At 42.5% G+C, this 9,011-nt stretch overlaps 1 long non-coding RNA gene across 1 annotated transcript in view; it reads left to right on the top strand.

Moving 5' to 3' along the window:
• LOC109282840 (uncharacterized) overlaps window positions 1–7,007 on the top strand; it is a 46,602-nt gene extending 39,595 nt beyond the window's left edge. Inside the window, exons 3-4 of the long non-coding RNA XR_009463430.1 lie at window positions 2,931–3,028; window positions 3,573–7,007. This is a non-coding gene — a long non-coding RNA (uncharacterized LOC109282840). The remainder of the gene's footprint in view (window positions 1–2,930; window positions 3,029–3,572) is intronic.
• The last annotated feature ends 2,004 nt before the right edge of the window (window positions 7,008–9,011 follow it).

Here is a 9,011-nt window from a genome sequence, read left to right as displayed (position 1 = left end):
TAAGTGCAGTGTCTTCTTATAAAGGTCCAAAGGGCAGGTGAAAGAGCAGAGCTTATGGCTGAAAAACCAGTCTTGCAAATGTACATGGCTGAGTCCTTGGTAAGAGATCTGGTCTAGTTGGGGATCTAGGACTAAACCCACCCAATCTGTTGGGAGAGAGCAACTAGAATTGGTTAGGCCAAGGCAGTCACCCAGTTGAAATGGAAGCCTTGTGGGGGCAGGCAATGCTCTGGCACTGGACACCATACAGATCCTACAATGCTACATGACACAGGAGTATGGAAAAGACGTGATACAGGAATATGGAACTCAAAGTTGGATTTGGGGGAGGGGAAGCAACCAGCATGTAGAACTGCACAGTGTGGCAACAGCACAAAGCAAGACAATGCTCAGTCTCAGTTACAAGATGAAAGGACAGCAGTGGATTGCATCACTATACAAGACTGCATGCCAGTAGAGTCTGCTTAGCATGGGGAGAGGCTGATGCATCCAGAGCTCAATCTAGGTTCATTAAGAGCCATGGGCAGCACTGCAACAAGTAATGACTTGGAAAGCAAAAGGAACATCTCATTAATGTTGAGTTGCATGTCTAAGTCAATGTGATGCCAACCAGTGACACCAGCAGCCAAGGAAAAGCCCCAAGCAGCAATGGGTAAAAACTTGGGGTAGTCAGTAGTGATCTTCTCTATGCAAAAGAAGCTGTGAACCAAGTGTCTGGTTAAAAGCAAGAAATTGGAAAAGGGGCATGGCATGTCATTAAATCCAACAATGGCTAGTGCTTGATGGTACCATGGAAAGTGTATCCAGACCTTGGGGGAACCAAACAACTGAGGAAGACTTTGAGGAGTCTGCAGTGGCTAAGTAAGCTCTCAAGAAAGTGAAGAATAGGGATGATGCTGCTGAATCCTTCCACCATTTGCTTCCATCCAAAATTCTTCTTGCCTTGAGGTAGAGGCTAGAAGATTAGTTGGATGGGTGCCTGACTCTGGGAACCAGAGGGTGAGTGGAAGAACCAGCCAGGTATGGGCACTCATTGGTCACTGTAAGAAAAACTGAATTAAAAAGGGGAGCCTGTATTGGAGATTTTGGAGGGCATCAACTGTAACACTACACTGTGGACTAAAATATGACTTTTTGCACAAAGATCTAGTTAAATGGGTCTTACAAAGACTTTTCACAGAGATGAGGGTGAAGGGAGTGGATCTGTCCCACAGGAGGACATAAAAAGCATTCCTCTGTCATTACTGCTCTCTGTGGGGTGAATTGCCACAGCCCTTTCTCTCTGTGGGGCTTTTACACATTAGATCAGTATTTGAACCTATCCACTGACCTGTCTCCTGCCCTGCTCTTCAGCTGTGCTGTTGCAGACTACAAGCCTATTGCACCGATCATGTGTATGGCCCAGCAGGTCTATGGCCCTGCTGCTCTCTGGTCCTGCTGCATGAGGCAGGGATACCCGGAGGCCGTATTGACTTTCAAAGGCAAGTGTGTCCTGGATTTATATATGGTGTTCTTGCCTTGTTATATGCATATACTGCCAAGAACAAATCCAGTAAAGATGCTCCTCTCCATATTACTGATGAGCATGAAACTCATACCTCACAAATAACCACAAACATTATGGATCTTTCCAATTTGGGTTGGATAGGTTTAATATACGTTGTGGGAGTCTGATAAGCCAAGTGACCTAGAGGCATGACAGCCTTGGTATTTTTTGTCTCTCTTTCTTTCTTGTGTTTTTCTCTATTCCTTTTTCTGTTTTTTGCTGGCAGTTGATTCTCTCAGCTATTAATTGGTGCCATGTCAATGACAGGTGCCTGCTTGCTTAGCACAGGGGAATGCCCTGTGGTTCCTTTTGCAACAATAAGCAATAAAAGCCCTGGGGAGAGTCAGAAGACATGCTAAACTGTTACGTTTTCTGTACTGACAATAAAATTCTCCTTCATCTTCTACTTCCAAGCCCCTCCAAAGGCAGGGCACATTCCATCCCAGCCCATGGGACTTCTAGCTTGGTGGAAAGTCTTTGTACAATAAGCCCCACATTGTGTGAAAGCATTGACGGAGGGCTTCAAGATCAAACCCTATGTTGTCACTTGAGCTGCCCTTTTCAGCAAATTGTGCATTGATGTAATTTCTAGCTGCTTTAAAGTTGCCTTAAAATGAACCTTTTTAATGGGTGTTGCATGCTTAAGACACTTGTGTCACTTGTGTACAAGATGTGGAGTCCTGGGAAGTGGTGATCCTTCTTGCTACAGCAGCAAGGATGGAGATGCTTGGGGCAGAGAGAGGACTGAGCATCAAGACATCTTAGCTTTAGCTTCCCTTCTAGGAAAACAAGAAATAGTCAGGGCCCCATCTTATTGCTTAATGCCAGTTCAAGAATATAACCATCTAGGATTGTTTGCTGCTCGTGGGACACCATATTCAAAGATAAGCAGAGCTACAAACTATTTATTAAAGGAAGGGGGGAAAAATAAACACACACTGGCTGTTCCAGTTTATCTTCTTTGCATGCTGCTCTGTTCAGTCTTTCCATAGAGAACCTGCTGTGAGGGGTGGTCCACCTTTGGAGAACTCAAAGCACCTTGGTCCCCAAATTAGAAGGGAGATCTATTCCAGTCTATCAGGGATAACTAAGGCTTCAAGAGTGTCCTTTTTTGATACCCAAGCTAGCCTCTTACAAGTAAACTAGCTTATATGGAGCTCAACACTAGGCAGCTAGACAATAGGTAGATCTGGCTTGGATATTGCTGTATCCATTGCCTACACTGCAGCCCAGCAGAGCAAGAGCAGCTGATGAGGACATACATATGTGTGTGCTTCTTAACTAAACAGCTCAAGTACTGATAATAATTTAGCCTACAGCAGTACAGAGCTCTGCCTAGGCTCTTGTCCAAGTTTTTTCTGAGAGTACCTGATGGGTTTTTCAGCCTCCTGTTGCTGTGGCCCATTGCTCTCCATATCTGAGTTATCTGGCTGTGGCTAGGCTGGGCACATCTACATCAGCTGAAGTCATACATTACTTCAGGTAAGTTTGCTTGCAATCATGGGTTGCAGCTCTTTAGGATACTTCGTTCATGGGCAGCCAGACAATTTGTAAGTGGGCAAACTAAGTTTCTCAGGAACTAAGGTTCTAAGGAACTAAAAGGAAGCTATTCAAAGGGGGTGATCGTTAAGAATTTTAATCCCTTCTTTTCCTCTGCTTACCTACATTAGCTCTGTGTCTCCTATGCACGTGCAGCAGCTCTGAGTACATTGGTGTCTAACAAGGGGAATTGTTTGTATCTTAAATGACTATAGTTTTTCAATATCCCACTAAAATAAAACTTCTAAACCTAATTGCTTGGCAGTGCTTTAAAGCTTCATTTTACCATCTCATTGGGAGTTGCCATGTGAATTGGAAAGTTGCTGCTTGATGCTGCTCTGTGTCCATTCTGTTCTTGGCTGCCCAGCAGAGAGAGACTGAGCAGAGCTGAAAGTCTGTAACGTGGAGGGTAGGAATACTGTGCCCGTTACTTAGTTTGGACTGTGGTGTGTGCAGTTTTGTTGATTTTAACCTTCTGTTTCCATAGCTTAACGGAGAAGCGGGGGAGACCTTATTCTGGCTTGGCTGATTTTGAAGTTAGCAGTTGTCATCAACCTTTCATTCGCTTGGTGCCTTCTAGCAAGTTTAGCTTATGAATTTTCTCCTAGGTTTGCAGTAAGGTTTTAATGTGTGTTCACCTTGGTATTACTATTACGTATGCATTCCTGGCAGGAAGTTCTCAGATCATCTTTAGGGATTTAGCTGTATTTATACAGCCTGTTTGTGATGCATTTTTAGTTTCTCATGGTTTAATAGTTATGAAAGTTGCTTGAAATAAGTCCAGACATCCTCACTTGTGAGATAACAAGTCTTCCAACCTCAGAATAGTTGGAATAATAGAGAAATTTCAATCAATTTCTCAGAGTCCCTTAAAATTTAAATTGCCATGTGAAAAGGCATTGTCTCTTAACAGTCCGTCCATGTTTTTTAAGGAAGTGGCTGAAGCATTGCCAGATAAATAATTAAATTCTTGTATTAATATTGTATACTCAAATGGCTTTTTGTATTGCTATTTGGTCTAGCAAGATTCTTGAATTTCATGTTGGTACACAAAACTTCATCCCACTTACATGAGAATGGCATTAGGATGCTATTTTACTCAAAACCTTGCATTTCAATATTTGAAAAAATATGTCTCCAAAAGAAGCAAATGCCATTCTCAAGCAATTAAGGGAAATAGAGCTTTGAAAGAGAATGAAAGATAGATAGTAGTAACATGTGACTTAGTATGAAGGCTTAAAGAAGAAATTACTATTCTTAATGAAAGTAACTTTTATTATTCAACTTTTTTACATTAGTATCTTCTGTCTACAAAGGGAGTAGGTAACATAAAGCTTAGAGTTTGGTAAATCTAATACATCCCTGCTTCTAAACACAAGAGCTTTTAAAATCAGGACTCTTGCCTAAGTTGAGGTAAACTATCTTTGTACTGGACCGACTTTCTAGAGTGCATGCATTTTTGAAAGAATTGCACCTTATTCTTGGAGAACTGTTGGTATTGGTTATATTTGAATGAAAATGGCCATTGGATTTATGACCTGCTATTTGCAGCGTAGTTATAACTGGCAACTAAAGACCTCTCTTAAATATTTTATAAAAAGCACAGATCCCAAAAATCGATGCTGTGATCTGGAAAATGTATACAAGCAGAAGAGAAAATGATATCAAAAGATTCCTTTTAAAACTGCCTTGCAGAGTCTGATTAAGCCCACAGTTGATATTTTATGACAATGGCATAATTGTCTTTAACACTTGAGGCTTGTCTTCGGGTGCAAAAAACCAGACAGCTCTCTGAATTTGTTTAGTTAAGTCTGAACATCTCATAAGCATGAGCTATATTGAGGGTATAAAATAATTATAGTTATCTCTCAGATTCACTAATGGCACAGGAAAACTTATAAAGAGCTGACATTATAAGAATATTTATTAGAATTTTAACCATTTGTGCATCAGTACTGAGGTTTCCCGGTTACACAAATTGCCAATTGCTTAAATCATGAGTGAGACCTTATGAGGGTTGATAAGGAAAGATGCCATGTTTATTGATTAAGCGCTTAATACACACACACACCCCACATTCATTTCATACCCCAATTTCTATTCAGCACTGGTATACATTACCAGTCTTATCAGTACTTGGATCAACTTAGTGGCCAGCCAAGTTGATCACGAGTAGCAGCCAGGCTCCATCTCATCAGACGAACCCATGCTTCAGAATGACATGCAGAACAAGACCTAAAATTGATATGTCTCACTTCATCTTTTATAGCTTTGTCAATTCACCCAGTCCTCTGGGCTTTGCTATGTTATTCCTTGAAGGTCTATTGCCGTTGTTCTCTCACTGTTCTGGGGCAGATTCTTCTTGTTTTGGTCTTTTATCTGTCTACATTCGTCATCCAGTTGCCAGCTGAGGTTTTCCTTTTTCACAGACACACTCTCAGCCATTCTCTCACACATACAGCATACAAAGGTCAAATGCTTATGTCAAGTTACAGAGCAATACAAAATGGAGTTTCTTAAGGCAATGCAAAACTCAAGAAAATACATAAGATTAAAAGCAACTGGCAAAAGTCTATTTGTATAATATTCCCTTCCTTGATCCTTCAAAACATTTTGTTTTGAATGGATCACTGTATAGTTTTTACAAGGCTATATATTGTAAAGCAATTAAAGCATGTGATTTGAATTTAAAATATGTATATGTTTCATCCAACACACATACAACACATTACAGTCAACATTATTCCAGCTAATATAGAAAAGATGATAATAGACTGTAACATAGCATTTAGGACCATCATCCATGATGATGACCATCCCTTGAAAATATCATACCAATGGTGTATCATCATTTGTCTAGCTTGTTCAGATACTCTCAGAATTTCTGAACCTTGGTGCAAAATAGTTATAGTACACAGTTGATTTTGTTCTCATGTTGTAGTAGTAAGATAGCTAATTTGTGAATTCTTTTGTTACCAATAAGTTAAGGTAGTCCAATTGATTCCTAAAGAGAAATGGAAATCAATTAAATTATTCCATCTCCGGGGATGATTTCTTTTAAGATGCTTGTGCAATTCAAAATGCTCAAAAGAAAAGTAACAAAAACATAACAATATGCTAATAAATCTTAACAAAGCAAAAAGCAATAAGCAAAGCTAAGTCAAAATATCCAGGGTTCGTGCCATGCAGTTTCTAGCATCATGTGCAGCCTCTATATATGTATGTTAAATAATCGGTCACGTTTGATTCATGACACACAAATACATTTAAAAAAATAGAAGAACACAACAACAAATACAAATTAACACTGGTTCTCCTTCATCAGTATTTAACAGCCACTGGTCTTGTAGTCCATCAGTGTCATTTGGCATCCTGTGGCTTTCAAATAAATTTAATACATATAATTTTATACAACACTGAATAACTTGAACTGAAATACATGTACCCATTTTGATTCATCTTCCCAATTGTATTTCATATACCACAGACTAAGACAGTTAATGATAAACACCAGTCCAATTCACTTGGAATCCAAAGTATTTTTTTCCCCAGTTATAAATATATAACTTGATCATAAAAATGTGTTGCCAATCTTTTATTTCTGTATTTTCCCCTGCATTTGTTGAATGACTTTGTTCATTTGTATTTGAAGGATTACCTTGTTCTCTTTTTAATTGTGCCAACCATTTATATATGTTTGTGTAGTGGTTTCTCCCACATCATTAAACTGATCCATATCCATCACCAACTTCATGGGTCTCCCCTCCTTTGATGAAACAGTGATTGGGACTCAGAAGGTCAGATCTCTTCTTTTGCACATTGGACATGATTAGGTATCCAGGGTTTCACATCATTTTACATACTCGTTCATTCTGTATTTTGTTTTAATCAATAAAGAATTTCCTTTACTTCTTTATACAAATACTGATGTGCTAAGTTTATTAACTCTTGCTTTTCTCCACGAGTCTCCCCTCCTTTACCAGATCTTAGCCATATCCTTTCTGGTCTATAGGCTTCACAATCCAGCAAGCTTCATTCTAGAACCAAGAGAGCTCCTCCTGAAAGATTGTGTGTGACAGATTACACACTACACACAGTCCCCTCAGAAAAGCTCTTCCTACCTCCAAAAGGAACCCCCCAAACTATGCCTCTGATGAGCTCACTTTTCCTTTGCCCAGAGTAACTCTGGGCACGGATCTCTATTTACATAGCTGTACCCTGATGTTTCCCAAAACAAGACGTTACACTCCTATAACCATGAATGATGCGTGTCCCTGGCGGCTGGGGGGCACAGTGGTGCTGGTGGTGGTGGGAGTGCCGCAGAGGTGGCGGGCGTGCCGTGGTGGTAAGTGGGGGAGTTCCTGCAAGTGCCGCCAGTGCTGTAGGCAGCAGGGGAGGTAGAAGGGGTGGTGAGTGCTGACCATGGGTCGTCGACTACCCACAGATGTCGCCGGCGGTGTTGGAGGTGGTGGGAGGTGAGCGGCAACCACCCGCAGGTGCCACCGACAGTGTTAGCAGTGCCTTTTCGTAGGGGGTGCACCGCCATGCTCAGGGGGTGCACATGTACCCATGTGCACCCCCTATGTGTCACCACTGCCCCTATGCCAGTGTAGATGCCAAATGCACCCAAAGGAACTACCTCATCATGGATGCTGTGGGAAAAGTTCCAGCTCTAAGGAAAGATGGGCTGCAACCGTGTAGCAAACGCAACAGCAAGAATATGGACGAGCAGCCTCGCCTTGTTCCACAGGAAGGGCTCTTTTTAGCCTGCCCCAGAAGGTGTGTGTGGGGAGGGGGGAAGCAGGGGTAAAGCATGCAGGCACCATCTTGGCAAAGACTGTCTAGCCAAGTTCCATTTCAGCTACCTTTTCAGCTACACCCAGTGGCCACAGAGAAGCATCACAAGACACTGGGGCCCACTCCTTTGACTGGCACTCCTTTTCCTGGCACTGCAGCGGGATACACCAGGAGCAAGCCCAGTGGGGTCAGAGCAGTTGCAGGGGTTCAAATCTGCCAGAAGAATCAAGCCCAAGGCAGGTCCTTCTATGCAACCTAGCAAGCCATGCACCAGCTGGAAAGTCCCTTTAACTTATGGCTTGCTTAGCAACTTTGTAGCGATATGTAAGCAGTGGCCACAATGGGAAACCCACAAAGCCTGTCCCCATGCTTGCAACCTGCACATGGCTGCCACCCTACAGCTGCCCCATGCCTCACGGCAGCTTCAAAAAGGAGGATGGAAGGGATTTCCGGAGGTCATCTAGTCCAGCCCACTGCAGAGACAGGATGATTCCCTACATCCAAACCATTCCAGACAAGTCTTTGTCTGACCTATTCCTAAAACTGAACAATCAGCCTTGAGGACAAGGTAGTTGATAAGTCTTGGTCTACTTCCTGGTGGGAAAAGCAAGTGCACTGGAACCATGATGGCCACTGGCACAAACCAGCTCCTGGAGCTGAGGTTCAGAAGAAGTGTCAAGGATGGCATAGTTACAAGACTCAGCTCCTGGTTGGCCAAGCTTCCCAACCTCCAGCAGCTCCAGAAAACATCCTGATGTGCCTGCAGAGACAAAGCACCTAAACTGGAGCAGCACCATGATGTCTTACCCTGCTGCTCTATGGTGGTTGTCTTAACCAGTACCAGAAATAGGGTAGATGACCACTGGTTCCAGATATCTTTGGAGTATCTGGGACCAGGTCCCAAACTGCACAAGCCAAACATTAGAGAGTTGGTCTCTTGCCCACAGTCCCCAAGTGCTGTACACTTCTTAACCTATTTACCCTGTGGGGTAGGGCTGTGTCCTTGTTTCCACTCTACAGAGGGTGAACAGTGACACAGAGACTTCAAGCGTCTTGCCCAAGGTCACACAAGGACATTCAAGGCCATGAACAACACGTGCCCTCGGCAGCTGGGAGGGCATGGCAGTAC

Source organism: Alligator mississippiensis, chromosome 7 (genome assembly GCF_030867095.1).
Source record: "Alligator mississippiensis isolate rAllMis1 chromosome 7, rAllMis1, whole genome shotgun sequence".
NCBI lineage: Eukaryota > Metazoa > Chordata > Crocodylia > Alligatoridae > Alligator > Alligator mississippiensis.
This window is presented reverse-complemented; position numbering and strand designations above follow the sequence as displayed.